Genomic DNA, 22,908 nt, shown 5'->3' on the forward strand with positions numbered 1-22,908 from the left:
CGACAGACTTCATTCACTGCATTTCCTAGCTTGCAGGCAAAGGAGAGGACCCTGCGGGAAGAGTAGTGACTTGGCCATCGCGGAGGCCATGAAGAAAAAATACAAGCTGGCAAAGAAGAAAACGGGCTACGCCATATCCACCATCAGTGACAAAGTAGTGAAAGTGGAAACCCAAATACTGGCCGGTAAGGTTATGCGCAAGTTCCACGCAGATGAGATACCTGTGCCAGTGGTAGCAGTGGCTGAGCAGTGCGCAGAGGGGGTCCAGTTTAACTAGTCTGAGTTCCTCTGCAAGGATTTTTTAGAGAATTTCCGCGAAGCTCAGGAATAGGGAAAAATGTTCCACTATGCATGGCTTCTGCTGTCCATAGTGCTCGTGGTAGGGGAATTACCAAAGGATAGTCAATTCCCCACAATTGATAGAGATCTTCCGAAGGCCGCGAAGTACGCTTCGCTCTAGGTCACAAAGGATGCCACTAGGATCCATGACAGCAAAATATTCTGGGTGTTCATGGAGATGAACCTCAAATTGGGGATCAACTATAAGCCATGGTTGTCACCCACTATCTACAACAACCTTCAGAGTTTTGCGGAATTTAAAGCGGAAATCCATAGCATTTACATTAGAGCACGCAAGGACTTGACCAAACAATGGAAGAAGCTACCCTTTCTAGCCACAGACGATGTCATCTTTAACATCTTGGAGACATGGCTGCCGGAGTGGCACACTCCAAATATCGCGGAGATAGAGAAGTCGGTGGCACAAAGGAAGAAAGAGGAGGCCAATTTGCGCATCGAATAGTTGGTAGAAAAGAGAAGGAAGGAGGCAACAGTAGTAGAAGTGCGGTCGGTGCAGAACGCTGCACAGACAACAACTGAGCAGGAAAAGGCCGCAGTAGCACAGGAGGCAGTCACGAAGGCGTTTGAGGGCCAAACGTCACCTTCGCATGGGTAGGAAGCAAAGGAAGAAGAGGGAGGCACGAACCAACAAACTGTATCAACACAGTTGAAGCACCAACACCCAACCGAGCAGACAAGGTCACACAAGAAGGTCAAGGCATCAAAGTTGTCTATTGACCTGATCACCCTAACTGAGGGTGATCTGCATGACATCGGTGAGACAATGCGTGATGTCACCTCTGAGGCCCTCCAGAATTTGATCTAGGAGAACTAGATTTTTTTGGGGGCCCTCAGAGCACAGTTCTAGGAATTACAGGTGCACCCTCCTAAGGCTGGTACCCTTTCGACTAGCCTCGCAGTTGGAACAACGAAAACAAAACAGATGTTGCACGTGCAGATGATGAATACCATAGTGCTGCCAAATGGGGCATTAGTGACAACAAATGAGGCCAACAGGCCTACAGTTAGTGCGATGAAGGGTCTCGGTATCAATATGGCTGCACTCCTGAGAGAGACCTTATATGTTTTGCAGGATGGGATAACTGTAGAGCTGCGAGCTAGGGAGGGCCGTGCACTTCAAGTACTCAGTAAGCAGAAAATCAATATGGAACAATTGAGCTTGTAGCACAACGAAGTGGTGACGTAGAATCAACAGCTTGTATAGGTAATAGATGAATCTTACCAAAGCGTCCTGGAGCTGGCCATCCCAATAGACATACCAGTAGAGGTGCGCATCCAAAAGTTAGCAGCAGGGGTGCATGAGGCGCGAAAGGAAATGACAAAGGTTTAGCTGGAGCTGAACCTCAGATCGTCGAGCTGCGGTTAAAGGCGCAACCATCCACCCCTCTAGAAGTTAGAGAATAGGGCATTAGTGCTATCACAACGGGACTGGAAGAAATTGGCAGTGCAGTGCGAGACTACACTGGCATGTTGGAAGAATCATTTGAGGTCCTCATAAATCTGTAGGAGGATCCCAACATCCAATGCTTAGAGATAGAGGCATGAGAACTCCAATAGCAGTATGATAGTGTCAAAGGAACTACATAGATGGTGGCCCTCACTTAGAGGCTTGCGCGGATGCAACAGGCTAAAGTGCTGAAAGAGAAAGTGGATATGACACGACAGAAGGAAGTAGTCCTGAAGGCATGCATTCAACCTTAGATCGATGATGCCTTCACCATCACAGCAGAAATTGAAGTCAAGCACGCACACATGTAGGGGATGCATGCATTGATGCAGAGAAGCACTTCTGACATAGAGGTCTCGGAAGAATGCATGCAGCAGATCCAACAAGCAGCAGCTCAGTGCGCTGTTGACCTTGTTGCAGTTCGAGAACAGATGGGGGGACTCCATGCAAAGATCTTTGCGCTGACAGAGTGACTCGAGGGTGAATCATGATGTTTGAGTTGGGGGCTTGTTGGGCATGGAATCCCCCCAAGGCATTTTTTGGGGCTTAAAGCCCGAGTCACAGGATTGTCCACCGTAGTTTTTTTAGTGTAATGTTGGCTAGATAGTTGTATAAATAGAGTGAGACTCTAAGTGTAAAAGATAACTAATAGAGAAATAGAAGAAAAGCATGAGAAGTCTAAGTGATTGAGTCGAAGTGTAAAGTGTGTCTGTGGGTCGTAGAGTAGGGGAAGGATTTGCAACTAAGTGTGCAGAGGCCTAGTAGTCTGCAGTTGAATGCACGAACCCATGTAGCTGAGTGCATAGGGTAGGTCGAGTCTATAACTGTTGGGAGAATCAATAAAGAGAAGTTTTGCTATAATTCTGTGTATATTTTCCTAGTTTAATGCATGATTGGATATAATTTGCAAGTATATTGTTTATTTACTGTGCGATCGTGTATGAATGTTTTGTATTGCTAATTATAACTTAAAACATTCAAGTAGGCGAAGGTAATTAACTAACACTGGAAGATAAGTAAGATCTCAGGTAGTAGCGTAGAGCGTGGCACAACCCTTGGTTAGGGCTGCGCGAAGGCAGTGTATCAGGCCGCGAGGAATGGGAAGTGCGTGAAGTGATCGACTTTCAAGAACAAATAGAGAACCAGTCATACCTCTCAGACATCTCAAGGGTGCGGAAACCTTGTTCTAGCAGCCTCCCATACTACTTCGGGTGAGACCTCATTCCACACTCCACGGATTGTTGCCGAAAGGGCTAGTAGTATAGGGATTTGTTTGGCTAATTAACATCGAACCTAGGTTAGGCCACAACAAGCCAACATACATAATCAATTATTGATGAAATGTTTTGAAACGATAAATTTTCCATGACAATGATCCCCCCCACCCTTTTCAGTGTGATCATTGGTCTAACAAGTGGTATCAGAGTGAGGTTCCTTGAGGAACCTTTAACTGTTGGAAGGAAGATCAAAGGAACTATGGAAAATAAAGGGAAGAGTAAAAAGAATCCATCTCAAATGAAGAAGGGCTGCAATTATGTGAGAAATACATTAGATCCCAAAGAAGGCATCTTCTTCATGATCATGGATGTTGAAAACAGTCAAAAAGAGGAATCAAGTATTGCATATTGTTTCAATTGTGGAAATGAAGGTCATTATACTTCTATGTGTCCATGTTATATTATAGATAATGAAGATGATGTTGCTCATTTTATTGAGGTTAACCAACCAAAGGAAGTAGAAGAATAAATTGAAGTTGAAGTAGATTATGAAGGAGAACTCAAAAGTTCCTTAAAGGAATTAAAAACTTCAAGAAGAAGGGTTAGTCAATTAGAAGAGAAGCTCCAAAATTATAAAGGTAAAGATGAACTCATAAAGAAGATTTTATGAGACAAAAACTAGAAGGATCAAGATGATGATATATTTTGGGTTGTGTTATATTCCTTCCACGACTAGCCCACATAGTTAACAAGGGGGTTAGAGGGGGGGCAAAGCCCCCCGTTCATTGTGCCGATTGTTAGCGCGGGGTTCACAGGGGGTTTGAGGGGTGTAGGTAACCCCCCTTTATGGGTTTCGCGGCAGCTTAGGGGGGAAATTTTGTTTTTTGGACCCTATATTAGGTTTGGCGGACCTAGCTATGGTTTTTTGCATGTTTTTCATACATGGTTTTGGACACGATGGTTTTGGGTCCATCGTATTGGATGCTTCGGCATGTATAAATATGTATTGTAACATTGAAAGGAACATAATGAAAAATTAAGCTGGTAGTCACGATTTTGGGATCCAGGGGAAAAATATTTGTGTATATGTGTTTTATGTTTTATGCTCTCGCATTGTTTATTTTCTGTGTTTTAGAATTCGTATGCAGGTAATTTCTGTACGGGGTTAAAAACTACATTTGGTATGAGAGTTGTTTTGGCTTCAAGGGGATGCCTTTGTTGCTGAAGGGTTTCGCTCAGGCCTGTGGTAGACCCTGTTCAGTGGGAGATCTGCAGGATCGATTCTAGTGGTGAAAGAATATGGCGAGCAGTGGAAAGATAGAGATTGACAAATTTATTGGTCAGAGTTTTGAGTTATGGAAACTCAATATGGAGGATCTGTTGGTGGATAAAGATCAATGGATCACGGTAGATCTAGGTACTAAACCAATGGGAGTGTCCAATGAAGAATGGAAGAAGTTGGATTAGAAGTCAAAGAGCACAATATGATTGTGTGTCTCATATTCAGTATTGTTGAATGTATTAGGGGAAGCTACGACGAAGGCTTTGTGGGATAAGTTAGGGACTTTGTACTAGTATAAGTCTCTGGTGAATAAACTATTCCTACGTAAAAAGTTGTATAACCTGAGGATGAAAGATGGAGACTCGGTGACAGAGCATCTGAACGCATTTAATAATGTGTTAAGTCAATTATTATCTGTTGATATTAAAATTTCAGATGAAGATAAGTGCATCAGTTTGTTGTGTTCTCTACGAGATTCGTGGGATAGTCTGGTTATTGCAATAGGTAGGAATGTAACTGCCTTGTAGTTTGATGAAATAGTCTCATCCTTGCTGATGGAGGAGATGAGATGGGAAAATATGGAGAGCCAGAATGGCGATGCCTTGTCTGTACGAGGACGGTTCCATAACAGAAACAAAAATAAGTCATTGAGTGGGAGATCTAAATCTCCAGGAAAACCTGTAAAGGTGGTGTGCTGGAAATGCGGAAAGGAAGGGCACTACAAAAGGGACTGTAAATCTAAAGCTCCTAATAAAGGAAAGGGATCTAATGATGCTCCTTCTGTAGAGGCGAAAACCACCTCAGATGAAGGTGGGGATGTGTACTTGGCTTCTTCAAGTACACATGTAGATCATGAGGCATGGTTGATTGACTTAGGTGCATCCTTTCACTTCACTCCCCATATAGAGTGGTTCTGTGAGTATGAGAAATATGATGGTGGTGATGTCTTCTTGGGGGATGACAGGAAGGCTAGAATCATTGGTCATGGAAAAGTAAAGTTGAAGTTGCAAGGTGGAAGGGTTAGAACACTTTTGGGTGTTCTGCATATTCCTGCATTGGCCAGAAATCTGATTTCCATAAGCAAGATGGATGATGCAGGTGTAAAAAAAGTGTTCGAGAAGGATACCTGCAAGATGGTTTGAGGATTGGAACTCTATACAAGCTGCAAGGTATCGCTGTTGTTTATAGTGCAACAGTTCTGTGGTTCCTGAAAGTGGAGCAGAAAATATAGTTGTCTTGGAGAGAAGATCATGCTGTTGCATTAAAGGCTTGGACATATTGGAGAGAAAGGCCTTCGAATACTTCATGGTAAAGGTATGGTAGAAGGTATGAGTAATAGCTCTCTGGATTTTGATTTCTATGAAAATTATGTATATGGGAAGAAGAATCGGGCAAGTTTCCCCTCTGGTGGTAAGAGGGTGAAACTGATATTAGAGCTTGTGCACAGTGATGTGTTTGGACCTATGAAGGTTCCATCATTGGGTAAGTCTATATACTATGTATCATTTATAGATGAATTCTCAAGGAATACATGGATATATTTCCTTAAGAAGAAATTTGAAGTCTTTGACAGGTTAAAATAATTTAAGGCTCTGGTGGAAAACCAGACAGAGAAGAAGATAAAGGTGTTGAGGACAGATAATGGTGGAGAGTTTTGCAGTAAGGAATTTGAAGAATTCTGTAAGAAGTGTGGTATAGCATGGTAGAAGACTACTCCATACACACCTAAGAAAAATGGAGTTACAGAAAGAATGAACAAGACGTTGATCGAAAGGACAAGAAGCATGCTCCGTGGTGCTGGGTTAGGACAAGAATTCTGGGCAAAGGCGGTGGAGACAACATGTTACCTGGTCAACAGATTACCTTCATCAGCATTGGAGGATAAGACTCCACAAGAGGTATGGACTGGTAAGAAACTCTCTCTTTCACATCTGAGGGTATTTGGATGTGATGCATATGTACATGTTCCAAAGGAGAAAAGAACCAAGTTGGATAGTAAATATGAAAAGTGCATCTTTATTGGGTATAAGGATGGTTTAAAGGGTTATAAGCTTTGGAACCCAGTAACAAGGAAGGTTATGTACAACCGAGATGTGGTGTTCAGAGAGGTGAAATATGTTATTAAACATGAAGTCCAACCAAAGGAACCTTAGAAGATAGAGTTTGAGCTTAAGGAGGAAGAATCAGACTCTATAGCAGAGGAGGAATCAAAAGACAAAGAGCCACAAACTTCGGGTGTGAGAAGATCAGCTCAAGAAAGAAGGCAGCCAGAAAGGTATAGTCCATCTAATTTCTGTTCAAATTTTGCTTTATCTGTTATTGATGATGATCCCAGAACTATGAAGGAAGCAGTAGATTCAGAGGATGGAAAACTTTGGAAAGAGGCCATGGTTGATGAAATGGAATCTTTGCACAAAAATGAGGCTTGGGATCTGGTGGAGTTGACGGCTGGAAGGAAACCCATTGGTAGCAAATGGGTGGTCAAGAAGAAGATAAAAATGTAGAAGGAAAGGTGGAGAAATACAAAGCTCGGTTGGTAACAAAAGGTTATTCCCAGGTGCCAGGAATTGATTTTGGTGATATTTTTTCTCCTGTTTCCAAGGTAGCTTATATTAGATTACTTTTATCTGTTGTTGTTGCTTTTGATTTTGAGGTAGAATAGATGGATGTGAAGACATCATTTCTTCACAGGGATCTAGAAGAGGAGATCTACATGAAGCAACCTAAAGGTTTTTCAGTGAAGGGTAAGAAATAAATGGTATGCAAGTTAAAGAAGTCTCTATATGGGTTAAAACAGTCACCAAGGATGTGGTATCAGAAATTTGATACATTTATACGGGGACTTGGCTTCACCAGAAGCAAAGTAGATCACTATGTGTATTTTAAATTAATTGGTGACCGTGTTATTTATCTGGTCTTGTATGTGGATGATATGTTGCTGGTTGGAAATGACAAAGAAATTATCTAGGATTTGAAGAACCCATTGTCCTCCAAATTCGACATGAAAGATCTTGGTGCTGCAAACTATATTTTGGGCAAGGAAATTAAAAGAGAATGGGAAAAGAGGAAGCTCTGGTTAAACCAGAGGAAGTTTGTCAAGACAATACTGCAAAGGTTTAATATGCAGGATAGTAAACCGGTGAAGGTTCCTATTCCTATAGGTGTGAGGTTATCTATTGAACAGTGTCCCAAGACACAAGAAGAGGAAGAGGACATGTCCCGTGTTCCATATGCAAGTGCAGTCAGTAGCTTGATGTATGCAATGGTTTGTAATAAACTAGACATTGCACATGCAGTGGGAGTATTGATTAGGTTTATGTCAAAACTAGGGAAGGAGCACTAGACAACAGTGAAGCGTGTTTTCAGGTATATGCATGACACTAGTGATTATGGTTTGTGCTACCATGGAAGACTAGGATTGGACAGAGTATTGGATATTCGTGAATTTGTTGATGCAGACTGGGCTGGAGATCTGGATCAGAGAAGATCTTCAAGTGGGTATGTGTTTAACCCATTTGGAGGTGTAGTCAGTTGGATGAGTAGGAAATAATCTGTAGTGGCATTATCAACTACAGAGGAAGAATATATGGCAGCCACCCATCCGAGCAAATAAGCAGTTTGGTTGCAGAGATTGTGTTCAAGTATGGGGTTAGTACAGGGAGCTATAAGGATAGACTATGATAGCCAAAGTGAAATTTTCTTCGCAAATAACCCTACATATCATTCAAAGACAAAGGACATTGATGTTCAATATCACTTTGTGAGGGATATGATAGAAGACAAAAAGGTGTTGCTGGTAAAGGTGGACACTTTGAAGAATACTGCAGATTCATTGACAAAATCTGTGAGCTCTGAGAAGTTATCTTGGTGTAGAGAAAAAATGGGCATTGCAGGGCTGGATAAATTACTAAGCTCTCTTGTGGCCCCCTATGAAAAGAAAACAACAAGTGGGAGAATGTTGGGTTGTGTTATATTCTTTCCACGACTAGCCCACGTAGTTAACAGGGGGTTAGAGGGGGGGTGGAGCCCTGCCTTAGTTGCGCTGATTACGTAGCAGGGGGGGTCACAGGGGGTTTAAGGGGTGCAGGTAACCCCCCTCTATGGGGTCCAGGGTAGTGCCCCAGGAATTTTTTTTTTTTTGGACCCTATATTAGTAGGGTGGACCGACCTATGGTTTTGTGCATGTTTTTTGCACATGGTTTTGGACGCGATGTTTTTCGTTCCATGATGTTGGATGCTTTGACATGTATAAATATGTATTATAAAATTGAAAGGAACATAATGAAAGATCAAGCTGGTAGTTTTGGTTTTGGGATCTAGGGGAAAAATCTCTGTGTATATGTGTTTTATGTGTTATGATCTCACATTGTTTATTTTCTGTGTTTTAGAATTTTTATGCAGGTAATTTCTATACAGGGTTAAAACCTACAATATTTCTACTTTGAAGGGACAATTATAAGAAGCAAGAATGTTAGATGAAGTGTGGTAGAGAAAACTAAAAGAACAAAAAGTCATCGTGAGGCACTAGAAGCCAAAATTATTTCCTTAAAAATGCGCTAGAAGAAGCTAATAATTAATATTATGAAGGACAAAAGGATGTCGCAGAAACAAAATTTACTATTCTAAATATTAACTTGTTAGCCCCCTATACATTATTGAAGAAGAACCTATTATTAGTTTTAAGGCTCACTCAGTTTAAGATGCATCAAAGGGTCAGCCATAGGATTTTCAATTTGTTCAAGATGAGCTCATTGTTTCTCTATAAGAGCTAAAGAATATCACATCTCTCAACAGAGAACAAAGGGAGTTATTGGAAAGCAAGGGTCATATGCTACTATTATAGAGGCATAGTTAAGAGAATCTAAATATAATGAGGATGCCTTGATGAATAAGTTAAAATAAAAACTACAAGAATGTGGAAATCTTGAAGAGGAAGTTATTTCTACAAGGAAGAAACTAGAAGTAATGAAGATGTAGATGATGAAGAAAGAAGAATAATGTTAGATTCTTAAAGAAGAAGTTGTTTCATTTAGAACTGAAGTTGAAAATATTAACACAAAATTAAAGAGATCACAAGTATTAGTGATCCATAAATTGTTGTGGATGTTCCACTGGAAAGTTTGTTACAATAGATCTAATAAAACTATATTTAAAAATCTAAAATCTATGTTATTAGGGTTTTATTTCTTTTTATATTTTTGGATATGTAGATTACTATTAATTACATATGCATGCAAATTAAAATTATGTTAAAAATAGATAACCATGAGATAAAAACCCACAAACCATTATTTGAAACAAGATATAACATGGGAAACCCTTTTGGGAGAAATCCTTGTAGAAAGGTGGGTTTTTTCTGCCCTCTCTCTTTGAATAGAAAATACCTGCAAGTACAAATAATTATTGCCTATGGCTTGTGGGCTACTACAGTGAAAAAATACTCTCTTTGTGCTTTATCTACTATCCCTCTTGGCTACGTTTTCTCGTCTATGGAATAAATGCACTCGAAAAGAATGGAATCCCTTTTCCTCCTAATGGGCTAATTATAACACAACTTGATAGCCTACTAGTGGTTAGATTTGACTGCCTCAACTATTAACCAGAGTTATAATATAGAGTCTTCTAGAGTCTTCTTCATCATAATCACATTTATATCCCCTTTTCATTGAATAATGGGGGCTAACATGGCATCCTCTTGAATGATGGTGGCCAAAATAGGAAGTTCAACTTCTGAGTGGTATAACTTTTGTATACAAACTCTGATTGAGGCGATTCTTGTGATTTTGGAAAGGTCCCAATTTGTACAATATGAAAGGATGTGTAGAACTGAAGAAATAAAGTTTTATGTCGAAAAATGTGATTTGATGCTTCAAAATGTTCTCGGAAGGTTTCAGACCCTAATTTTCCAAACTAGGTTCTCTCTGTAAAAATTTCCATGTGAGGTAATTCCTTCACTCTTTCTACTCTAAAATCATCAAGATAGATGGAAAAAAAATTAAGTGATCCAATATATATTAGACCTCATAATTTTGGGAGGATTTTGACCCAAAAATATTCTACTAAATGAGGTGAATAAATTTTTCGTCCACCTTCTCTCAGGTGTACCATTTAGCTTTGCCTAGTAGTTGTCCTTTCAACCCATTCTGCCAAAGGTCATGCTACCTATGTCTTGTAGTTCTGGACCTATTATGTAAATATGTATCTTCTATTAACCTTTTCCAAGCATATGATGCCAAATATTATACAGAATGTAGGACCTGTCCCTATTCTTAATCTAATATGGAAGGCTCATAGAGCTTTAGATTCTCCACATTCACAACTGAGTAAATGCACATATATGGGGGCAGAATAAGTCAATATGCATTATATCCCATGTTTTCCAGTATCTCAAAGAGGTCATATCGCATGTCATTTATTTTTCTTACTAGTACCTTGTAGCCCCTCCTTGTTTAACTATAACCATACTTTGTCTCCCACCTTAAACAAATTCTCTGTCCGGTCTTAATCACGCCTGACCTTGTATTTTTCCTATGACTTCTACAGTATCTCGTGTACCCATATATGGATTTTCTTGATCTTTTTTACAATTTTTTTAGCTCTCAAGGCATCTCCTATATGATCCTCCCTTACTCCTATGTGTTTTCCATATGCAATATCCAAAGGTGAAGGTGGAAAATATACAAAAAAAGTTTCAAATAGGGACTTACTAGGAGAAGTATAGATTGATCTATTATAATATTGTTGTATATATACCATACTTTCATCACAAGTCTTCAGATGATTCTAATTATAACCCCTCAAAAGTTGCACCAAAGTCTTGTTGACTACTATTTTCCCATCTGTTTGAGGATGGAATGATGTAGACCTCTTTAACATAGTGTCCATTTTCTCCCACGATGTAGTCCAAAATGCACTGAGAAAAATCATGACCTTATATGAAATGATGTTTCTTGGTATTTGAAATTGCACCCAGATTTTTCCAAAGAATAAGTTTGTTGCTTATTGCCCACTAATGGTCTTTTTACAAGGAATTAAAACACACATCTTGTTGAACCTGTCTATGGAATTTCCACAATGTATATGGAAATGATTTCCTAAGGACAAATAGGTACAAATAAGGGATGATATAGACCCTAATTCTTGTTACTAGGTTTTTTGGTACAACAAAACATGCATCTTCTTATGAACCTAGCTACTAGTTCATGCATCTTGGGCCATACACATACCTTTTTAAGTTGTCCACTCTCTTCCCTACACCAAAGTTCCATGCAATATTGGATGTGTGGACCTCTTTAATCAGCTACAATCAATCACTTTTAGGAACACATAACTTATCTAGCCTATAGAGTAAACCATCGTGGACATGGTAGTCAACGGTGTCATCACCATTGTGCACATGAATTTGACTATGTAATTGTTGAAACACCTACCTTTTTGTGTTGCACTTATTGTATTTGATCAATAAATGAAATTATTGTAGAAACACCAATGACTTGTAATTTATGATTTATTGTAGCTTACTCTAGGCCTATAAGTACTATAGTGGTTGGTGATCTTTGTGGATTACACTCTCCTTTCCCACCAGATATTGCTTCCACTCCTTCACAACTTGCAATAGGGTATATAGCTCCTTATCATAGGTAGGGTGGTTAAGAACTCCCCAATGAAATACTTCAAAATTTTAGCATACAAGACTTCCTCCATGCATAAAGATTACTCCCATAGAATACCCACTCACATCTATCTCCACTTCGAAGGTTTGTCACAAGTTTGGTAATGTGAGAACTGGTTCTTGACTAATATTCTTATTTGACTCCTCTAAGGCCCTCTCTGACCCTTTCCCCACTGAAAAATATTGCCACTTGTTGTTATGGTATGGAGTGGTTTTGGTACCATTGAAAACGAGGTTCCGAATTTCCTTAAGTGTTGTGCTTCCCTAACGAAACTTCTAACCTCATAAACATTAGTATGTACCGTCCATTTCATAATGGCCTCCATATTGGTAGGATATATATTCAACATTCCTCCACCTATCACATACTCCAGAAACAATAAATATTGTTGTGAAAACTCACACTTCTTGAGATTTGATAGAAGCTAATGCTTCTTTAATTTCTCCAACACCTACATCAAATGTGAGATGTTCTCCTCCTAGGCAACACTATATACCAATATATTATCCAAATAGAAAATAGAAAATGAATCTATTAAAGGGTGCAATATATCATTCATTAGCCTCATAAACGTAGTTAGTGCATTGCATTGACCAAATGACATGACTAACCACTCATACAAATCTCACCTAGTTTTGAAGGCATTATTCTAAGTATCTTCATCTTGACTCAAAACTGGTGATATCCAGACTTCAAGTCCAGCTTGGTGAAGTATTTGGCTTGTTGCAATTGATCCAAAAGATCATCTATCTTGGGAAGGGGGTACTTATTCTTGAGTGTGATTTTGTTCAACGCCCTATAATCAATACATATCCACCAAGTCCCATCCTTCTTTGGAATACTTATAATGGGTGATGGACATGGTGATTTATTGGGTCGAATGACACCCTATTCTAGTAATTGCTGCAACTATTTCTTCACCTCACTTATGTCTATGTAATACTTCTTATATAGCCTAATGTTTAGAAATGGGGAGTCATGTAATAGTTGCATCTCGTTCACCACTTCCATCTTGGGTTGTAACCCTTTAAGCTCCTAGAACACATCCCTGTATGCAAGTAGAAACTCTTCTAGTTGCTATTTCTATTTCTTAGTACACCCCTCCAGGGATGCCTTGCCTCTTACTGACTCTTCTATATACTTATTTTCTCTTAAGAATAGAAAAAAATATTTCTTGTTGGAACTAATCAATTTCTTGGCTTGGTTGACACTTACCAACAAAGTTTTTGACTTTCCTTTGTGCACGTTGATGGTGAACAATTTTCCATCCTTAATGAGGTGGTACCAGTTGGCTTTCTACATGAGTATTTCATATCGCATATATATGTAGGTAATTCCAAACACCACTCCACATGCATCAAGGGGAACCCCATCTAGTTCTACTCCAGCGTTAAAATGAACACTAATTTTGCATTATTTTATTACTTTTAGCTCTGCATCCTTATTTAACCATCACAATGGATATGGTCTTGGATGATCATGAACTTCCACTCCAAATTTGTTGAATAGATCCATTGTAATGATATTAGCCTACGATCCCAAGTTAAACAAAGCATCAATATTTTTCTTCTTTGCCTGTAACTTGATGTGGAAGATTTTGACCATTTGTTTCTCTTCCTGTTGATGAATCCGACTAAGATTCACCTCCTTCTACACTAATGTACATGGTAACAATACCTCCCTCATATTTGCTCACTTTCACCGGCTTACTCGGGCTAAATATGAGATAAGGATCTTTTATGTCAAGACTCAAAATCCTAGGTGACCTTAAGGAAATGGAGTTGACGTAATAGACCTTACTAAATTCACTCAGGTGCCACTGACCCTCCATGAGTATCCCAACCCCTCCAGGAGTCCATCCCCTAATACAACTCAACTTTTCCCTGAGTTTCACCCCCATTCACTCCTTTTCCAAGGCATCCATGTGATTGTTGGTCCTGTTAGCCCTCTTGGCATGTGGTCCAAAATGGATCCAAAAACACTCTCTAAGTCTTCGAGACCTTCTCAAAAATCATTCAAAAGATCAAAACCGTCGAATAAGGGGAACCTTCAAGTAGGCGGAAAAACACTATCGGAAGGTGAAAAACACAAGAACGCAGTGAAATAAGGCTTAGCGGAGGCTTACAACATCTTGGCATAGCGGCCGTCAGATCTAGTTGATCAACGACCTAGATCTGATCAGCGAATCATGATCAGAGAGACACAATGGAGTGGAGCTTATTCCTATATAAAGCGTCGATGCGATAAATTGTACCTAAAAGGGTTCCGTAAGGCTATTGTATGTCATTTCAAATCTACCCATATGCACCCCTTTACACATTTCTCGAGGTCATCCCGTACCCTCGTGTCCCCCACTGTTGATATTCCCACTGATCTGACGGTCCACACTTCGTCCGGCTAACGATTTACGGTCACCCACTCTGACCAACCACCACCATTAGATCATTTTCGTAAGATCTAGTGGCTATCATGCATTTGACTCGGGCAACAAGTGAGAAGGATACCCACCCGATAAAGGCAGTTTCCTCTCTCTCCTCCGCCACTACGTGGTGCCCAGTGAATGGAATCGGGCGGGCTCCGAACTTTACCGCTTACCACCCGATGGCCACCTGATAGAAACCATTCCTGCTCAAATGAAACTGCTCTCGGGCGTTATCTTCCGAACACTTGTACTGCCCGATAGTTGTTCGATCTGCCCATCTTAGATCTGATGGCTCGAACGTATTCCACTCCTGCCATGACTTCAGGCCTCCTGCATTCGATCTCCTCTGTCCATTTCTCTCAATCCAATGTCCCTCGTTCACCATCATCGTAGTTCACCCTTCGTCGCCTAACCACCATCCTGATTGTTAATCCATCCCATCCAATGGACCATATGCCCCCGTACCCCGCTTCCTATCAGTCACTCGGGGAGGAAAGTTGTTGGCTCTGTCAGTGTTTGTGACAGTCGGATGGTTGAACTGAAATAACAGAATCCATGGCTGAAAGGGGAAAAAGTAGTAGCATGATGCAGTCGAATTAATAGAAATGATCGTGGAACATCACAACACATGCGAGCCACCTGACAACGCGGCAAAATGACAAGAATTTGGTTACTGTGTTTGTTAGAAACAAAGCCCCCATGCTCATGCTTGTCTAATTATGGCATCAAGTAGTTAGAAGCCAAAGGGGATAGATTAAGACATCTCGAGCCCTAGAGAGCCCGAGAACATTGTAAAAGCCTATAAATGGCTGAAATCTTGAAGAAAGAAGGGTTCAACTTTTGGAGACTGTGGAGACTCCACTCCTCTAGCTTTTCATCTTCATTCCAACAATATAAGCTTCTTTTGCTGTTACATGTTCAATTCCCATTTTCTCTTCTATTCTATGCTTGCACTTGAATAGATTATTCATGTTTTCTTCTGTGTCTAATGCTAGATAACTGTCATCTTATCTTTGCATTGATAAATTAGATTTGCAAGCTTCATTTAATTCCTATAGCTAGCCATTCATATGTGTTTATGTATGCATATTCTAGTACAGTAAGTATTCTCCATCTATCCATTGAATCTATAAACTATTGAGCATTAGTGGTCTAAAGCCTTGTATTGTTGAGGGTGTTCATGCATGTCTTGAGTGAGAATAGAGCTGAAATGGTTATCTGACTTGATCCAAACCATCATCCATTCCAATAGTTCAGAGAACAATATTGAAGATTATATGTTACCAGGCATCTCTGAGCTACAAACTAGGAGAGTTTCCTGGAGTGATAACATAATTGGCGCCATTACCGGGGAGAGGAAACTGAAGCTCAACTTCCTTGGGAGATGACACAGATCTAACTTTGATGATAGACAAAGTCTAGGCACTTTTTCGGTTGTAATCATCTATCTGGCGACTCTACTAGAGGATGAACCTTTTGGTGACTCCACTTCATAGTTCTGGCTCAGTTTGTGAGGCATACTCAGAGAAATCCTTAGAAGCCACAAGCTGACCCAGTATCTGACCCTGAAAAAATCATCAAAGAAACAAAGGCATTGCAGAAAGGAGCACCAGTTTCAGGTAGGTCTAAACAATATTCTATATATCTTCAAGAAAATCCTGTAATAGAACAAATACATGTTGAAAGTATAGCATCTAATACTAGCAGTGAAGAAAAAATCTCAGAGATTCATGAAGCTCCTTATTCTTTAGGTTCTCCTTTTGTTGCAAGCCCAAAGGAAACCTCACCTCCTATCCATCATACTCCTTTAGTCCTATTAGTCACTCCTTAGTCCTCTGTCATTCAAACTTCCAGTACTCTTATAGCCACCACAACTATGGCAGGTCCACAAGCACCTACCAAAATGGAAAGAATCATAGCTGCTAGGTATGGACCTTTAGTACTGCCCACTCCTTTGAATGCCATGCCTACTGGAGAATATCAGAAGTATAGGCCTAAGTTCATTGGGACTGAAGGTGTTACAGCTAAAGAACATCTTGAATCATTCTATAGCTATGTTGATAACGTAGACATTAGTGAAGATGATGTGTGGATGAGAGTCTTTGTCCAAAGCCTAGATGGAGAGGCTAGAAAATGGTTCAGAGAACTGACCCCAAGATCTATAGCAGATATTGAGGCTTTAGATGATGCATTCCTGAAGCATTGTGGGGATAAGAAGGATCTACTCTACTACCACACTGAGTTTGGGAACTTAAAGAGGGAAAATGGTGAGTTTTTGTCTGATTTTAATAAGAGGTTTAACCACATGTATAGCAAGATACCAGTTGAAGTAAAACCCACCACTACCTCTGCTAAACTCACATATGCCAGTGCTTTTGATTCTGACTTCTGTCTACTGTTGAGGGAGAGGCGATGTGCTAGTTTGGCTGATATGCAGGATGCAGCCTTTGAAGTAGAATCAAACATCATGGTTGCAGAAAAGCTCAAGGGAAATGTTGATAGAAGGAGACAGAGGGGCGAGTCTTCATCATCTTCAGATCCCAATATAGATAAAATGACCAAGATGATAGAGTCATTGGCCTTTGAAATCTCAAAATTAATGGTTGAGCAGCACCCTGGGAAAGGAAGAGTTCCTAATACCTTTGCTCCTAGAAATCCAAATCCATATAGAAGAGCTAATGAGCAGTTGCAGATTTTGAAAAGAAGCAAAGATGCTAATGAAGACCAAAGGGTGAAGACCCCTTTCCAGAATGCAGTCATGGAAGAAGAATAGTTTGAAGAAGATGATGAGATCCATTGTTTGGAAGACAAAGGTAGTGCCTCCTTTTTGACCTTAGCTGCCTATGAAAAGTCATTATTCAATGACTAGATCAACCAAGAATGGGATGGTGAAGTTGTTCTGCAAACTGAAGATCATCATAGATATGATCTGAGGTTGAAGATGAATAATGCCAAGGAAACTCCTATTCAAAGAGCTATTTTCCCTGCAGTATAGCAAGCTAATAAGCAGAAGCGACTGGCAGTTGATCCCATCATCCTCAAAGCTCCAACTCACAAGGTAAGAGGCCTTGACAAGTCTCCTTCTCGTTTCAGTTTTCAATCAGAAATTCAGAAGCTAAGAATACCTATACCTCTGATCGAACTAGTGAAAAATGAGTCCTTCAAAAGATCCATCCTCGAGGCCCTTGAGCCTAAAGCCATCCAAGCCTCCACTGACTATGTAAATCTGCAAGATGACAAACCAGTTGTTATTCTCAGCCCAACGATTGGAAATTGTGAAGATGACTCCCCATCATTCTATGTCTCACTGAGTATTCATGACAAAATCCTTCATAATTACCTTCTGGACACCATAGCCAGCCATAATCTAATGCCCAAGGTTGTCATGGATGAGTTGGGTCTTGCTATTAGAAAGCCTTATCATGACCTGTTTTCTTTTGACTCTAGAAAAGTGAAATGTTTGGGATTAATCAAAGACCTAGCCATCACCTTGTCTCAGCTGCCCATGAAAAGCATGATGATGGATTTTGCGGTAGTAGATGTACCCTCCAATTTTGGCATGTTTCTTTCCAGAGGTTGGATCAAGAGATTAGGTGGAACATTGCAAAATGATCTATCCTATGCTATTGTCCCAGTTTTTGGAGGTGAGAGTAAAAGATTATACAGAGAGGCTCAGTTGGCTTATATCATCAGTGATGAGAAGAACCCCACTAATCATCCCATCTATGCTGTCGACACTGATTTTAGGGCCTGTATTCTTCAGATTGAAGAATCCTAGTTGGTCTCCACGCAGATTAAAAAACCAGTTTGCCATATCAAAGAGGAAGAAGGCCCATAGATATGGGACATGTTCTTTGATGGAGCTTTCTCTAAAGAAGCTACAGGGGCAGGTGTAGTCCTTGTATCCCCCACATAAGAATGCATTCATTTATCTTTCAAGTTAGCTTTTCAGGTCAAAAATAACATTGCAGAGTACGAAGCCTTGATATTGGGCTTAAATGCTGCTAAAGAAATGGGCATCAAAGGTCTGAAAGTGTTTGGAGACGTAGACCTTATCATTCAGCAGATCAATAAAACTTTCCAAGCAAATCATTCAAGGCTGAAAGCATATAGAGATGAGGTATGGAAGCTTAAGGACTCTTTTAATATTTTTAACATTTATTACATCCCAAGAATGAAGAACCAACTCGTTGATTCCCTTGTTGTGTCTGCTAACACGTTTATTCCTCCTTTTTCTCCTAAATTGACTTATGAAGTTCAGGTGAAATATAGACCATCTCTGCCTAACAATGTCAAATACTGGAATGTTTTTGAAGATGATGATGAAATTAATAGGTTTTTAAAAGTCATTGATGAATTTTCTGAAATGCACATTGACCAAGAAAACGAAACATTGAAGAATGTAACCAGGCCAAGCTAAAGGACAAGATTGGCCGAGAAAGCATTGTCTAGTTGCCTAGTAACCATATACCCAAAGGATTGATGCCTTTAGAGAATCCGTTTGATCATAACGATGTACCTTATAAGCCTGCCAAAAAGGAAAACGAGTCTGCTATTCATAAACATAATGTAGGGAGTCCAGCCCATCCAAAATACATAAATCTGTCCACTCACTTGTCTTCTACCCAGAATTCCGAGTATTGCACCCTGATGAAACAATTTGCTGATATTTTTTCTTAGGAATACAATGATCTTAATACCTATGACACCAACATCATTCAGCATAAGATTTCCCTAGAGAAGAACACCATCCCTTTTAAGTAGAAATTAAGACCTATCAGCCCTCTCTTATTTCCTTTGATTGAGAAAGAAATCAAGAAGCTATTGGATGCCAAAATCATAGTTCCCCTAAGGTATTCAAAGTGAATAGCTAACCTTGTGGTAGTAAGAAACAAGAATGGAGAAATCCAGCTTTGTGTTGACTTCAGGAATCTGAACAAATGTTCTAAAAAAGACAACTACTCCCTGCCTAAGATGGAACACTTGTTGTAAAAAGTTTCAGGGGCTTGAGTCATGTCTTTCTTAGATGGAATTTTAGGTTACAATCAGATTTCTTCACATCCAGAAGATCAGGAAAAGACTGCCTTCACTACTCCTTGGGGCACTTTCATGTACTCCAAGATGCCTTTTGGATTGATGAATGTTGGGGCTACTTTTCAAAGGGCCATGGACATAGCCTTTGTGGGGGAGAAGGACAAGTTTGTTCTTATTTACCTTGATGACATAACAGTCTTTTCCAGCACTCACAAGGACCATTTGCAGCATTTGGAGAAGGTGTTTCTAAAGTGCCGACAGTTTGGAATTTCCGTGAACCCAAAGAAGTCACAGTTTTCTCTAGAAGAAGTCAAAATTTTGGGACATATTTTTCTTGCTGAAGGTGTGAATATTGATCCAGTAAGAGTTCAAGCAATTCAGACATTGTCTATCCCAAGGTCAAAAAGGGACATTCAATCCTTCCTGGGAAAGATTAACTTTGTAAGGAGGTTCATTCCAAACTTTGCAGAACTAGTGAAGCACATCACTTCCATCTTGAAGAAAGGATCAGAAATAAAATGGACAGATGCTGTAAGAAGCTCTTTTGAAGCCATCAAACAAGCTATGATGGAAGCTCCCACTCTAATCAACCCAAATTACACCAAGGAGTTTTTTATCTTCTCTTTTGCCTCTTATGATACACTTGCAGTAGTTCTATTGCAGAAAAATGATGAAGGTGTAGAGAACCCTGTGGCCTTTTTTAGCAAAACTCTGAGGGATGTTGAACTATGGTACGACCTTATTGAAAAACAAGCTTATGCTCTCATAAAATCTTTAAAGTCATTTAGAATTTATATCCTGCATTCCTAAGTGACTGTATATGTACCCCTAGCCTCAGTAAAATATGTTCTAACTCAGCCAGATACTGATGGAAAGAGAACTAAATGGATTTCAAAATTCATAGAGTTTAACATAGAGGTGAAGCCCACTAAGCTTGTCGAAGGCCAGGGATTGGCTAAGCTTATGGCTGAGGAAAATTGCTGTTTGCTAGACATAAATTGCATGGGTTCAAATTCAGGTGATGAGCAGACAGAGGAAGCAACAGAAGAGAAAGAGCAGAATTAGTCTTTGGCTAAAAATCTAGCCACCTGTGAATGGTATTATAGTATAGTTCATTTTCTGCAGAAGCTAGAAGTCCCTCCAGGGCTTAGCTCAAGTCAAGCCTAAGCCATTAAGCTGAGATCAGCCAAACTCTGCATTAATAAAAACCTGATTTATTGGAGAGACCCATTAGGAATCCTCTTGAGATGTATAGATAAAGGACAATCTGTGGAATTCATGCACCAGTTCCATTCTAGGATCTGTGGAGGGCATCATTATTGGAAAACCACAGCCCACAAGATCCTGAGAGCTGGGTATTATTGGCCTGCTTTGTTCTCTGATGTGTGTTCTTTTTTGAGGTCTTGTGACAAATGTCAGAGGTTTTTAGGAAGACAACAACTAAAATATCTGCCCTTGAAGCCAGTACATGCCAATGGTCCCTTCTAGCAGTGGGGCTTGGACTTTATAGGTGATATCGGTCCACATTCCAATGGCTAGCACAAATGGATCTTGGTAGCCACTGATTATTTCACCAAGTGGATTGAGGCTATACCCACTAAGAATGCTAATCATCAAGTTGTCATAAAGTTCTTGAATGAGATTATTTTCACTAGATTTGGTTGCCCAACCAAACTAGTCACTGATAATGCAGCAGCTTTCAAGGCAAAAGAATTGGTGGACATAACTCAATCCATGGGCATTCAATTGGTGCATTCTACCTCATATTATCCTCAAGGAAATGGCTTGGCAGAAACATATAACAAGAGTCTCGTAAGGATAATGAAAAAATTGTTGGAGGACAACAAAAAGAGCTGGGATTCCAAGTTGAAGTTTGCACTGTGTGCTAACAGAGTTGCCAACAAGAAGTCCATAGGAAATTCTCCATTTAAGCTGGTTTATGGCACTGATGCTATTTTTCCTATCCAGCTGATTCCCCCTATGGCCAAATTCTTTTAAGAAGAACAAGATGAAACAAATGACATGGCAAGGAGAATGAATAACCTAGTTGAATTACATCAGATCAGAGAGCAGCTGGTTAAGAAGTCAAAAGTTCATTAGAAGAAAATCAAAGAAACCTTTGACGGGAAGGCAAAAGTGGACAATTTCCAAGTTGGTGATTGGGACCGTTCTTAAATGGGATGCATTGAAGGAATAGAAAGGTAATCATGGTAAATTTTATGCCTTATGGATAGGATCGTTTGTCATTGCTCAAGTTTAGATGAACAATACTTTCATTTTGCACAATTTGGAGGGGGAAGGTGTTTTTGATGGCCCGGTCAATGGGCGATTTTTGAAACTTTACTTCATATAAGGCTTTAAGGCCTTAATATTGTAATAGGTTTTTCAGTTTTTGTTTTTATGCAAATAAACTTCATGCCCAATGGAACACTAGGAGATAAGTTTGTTTTGGTCATTACTGGAAAGGTAGTAGTCTGCAGTTCTTGAAACCTCACAGGGAGGCTTTCATCCCCAGGAGGAGCTAGTGTTGACCCTGTTAGCATGTGGTCTGAAATGGATCCAAAAACACTCTCTAAGTCTTCGAGACCTTCTCAAAAATCATTCATAAGATCAAAACTGTCGCATAAGGGGAACCTTCAAGCAGGTGGAAAAACACTATCGAGAGGCGAAAAATACAAGAAAGTAGTGAAATAAGGCTTAGCAGAGGCTTACAGCAACTTGACACAGCAGCTGTTAGATTTGGCTGATCAACTGTCTAGATCTGATCGGCAAATAGTGATCATAGAAACAAAATGGAGGGAGGTTTATTCCTATATAAAGCGCCAATGCGATAAACTGGACCCAAAAGGGTTCTGTAAGGCTATTGTATGTCATTTCAAATATGCCCATATGCTCCCGTTTTCACATTTCTTGAGGTCATCCCGTACCTTCGTGTCCCCTCACTGTTGATCTTCCCACTGATTTGATGGTCCACACTTCGTCCAGCAAACGATTTACGCTTACCCACTTCGACCAACCACCACTATTAGATCATTTCTGTCAAATCTAATGGCTATCATGCATTTCGCTTGGGCAACAAGTGAGAAGGATACCCACCCAATAAAGGCGATTTCCTCTCTCTCCTTTGCTGCTACATGGTGCTCGATGAATGGAATCGGGCGGGCTCTGACCTTTACCGCTTATTGCCCGATAGAAACCATTCCCACTAAAATGAAACTACTCCCGGGTATTATCTTTCGAACACTTCTACTGCCCGATAGCCGTTCGATCTGCCCATCTGAAATCTGACGGCTCGGACTTATTCTACTCCCACCACGACTTCAGGCCTCCTGTGTTCGATCTCCTCCGTCCATTTCTCTCAATCCAATGACCCTTATTCACCATCACCGTAGTTCACCCTCCGCCACCTGACCACCATCCTGACCATCGATCCATCCCATCTAATAGCCCATATGCCCCTGTACCCTACTTCC

This window comes from Pinus tabuliformis, chromosome 2_2 (assembly GCF_031772625.1).
Source record: "Pinus tabuliformis cultivar Carrire ecotype Pingquan chromosome 2_2, CPIR1, whole genome shotgun sequence".
NCBI classification, from domain to species: domain Eukaryota; kingdom Viridiplantae; phylum Streptophyta; class Pinopsida; order Pinales; family Pinaceae; genus Pinus; species Pinus tabuliformis.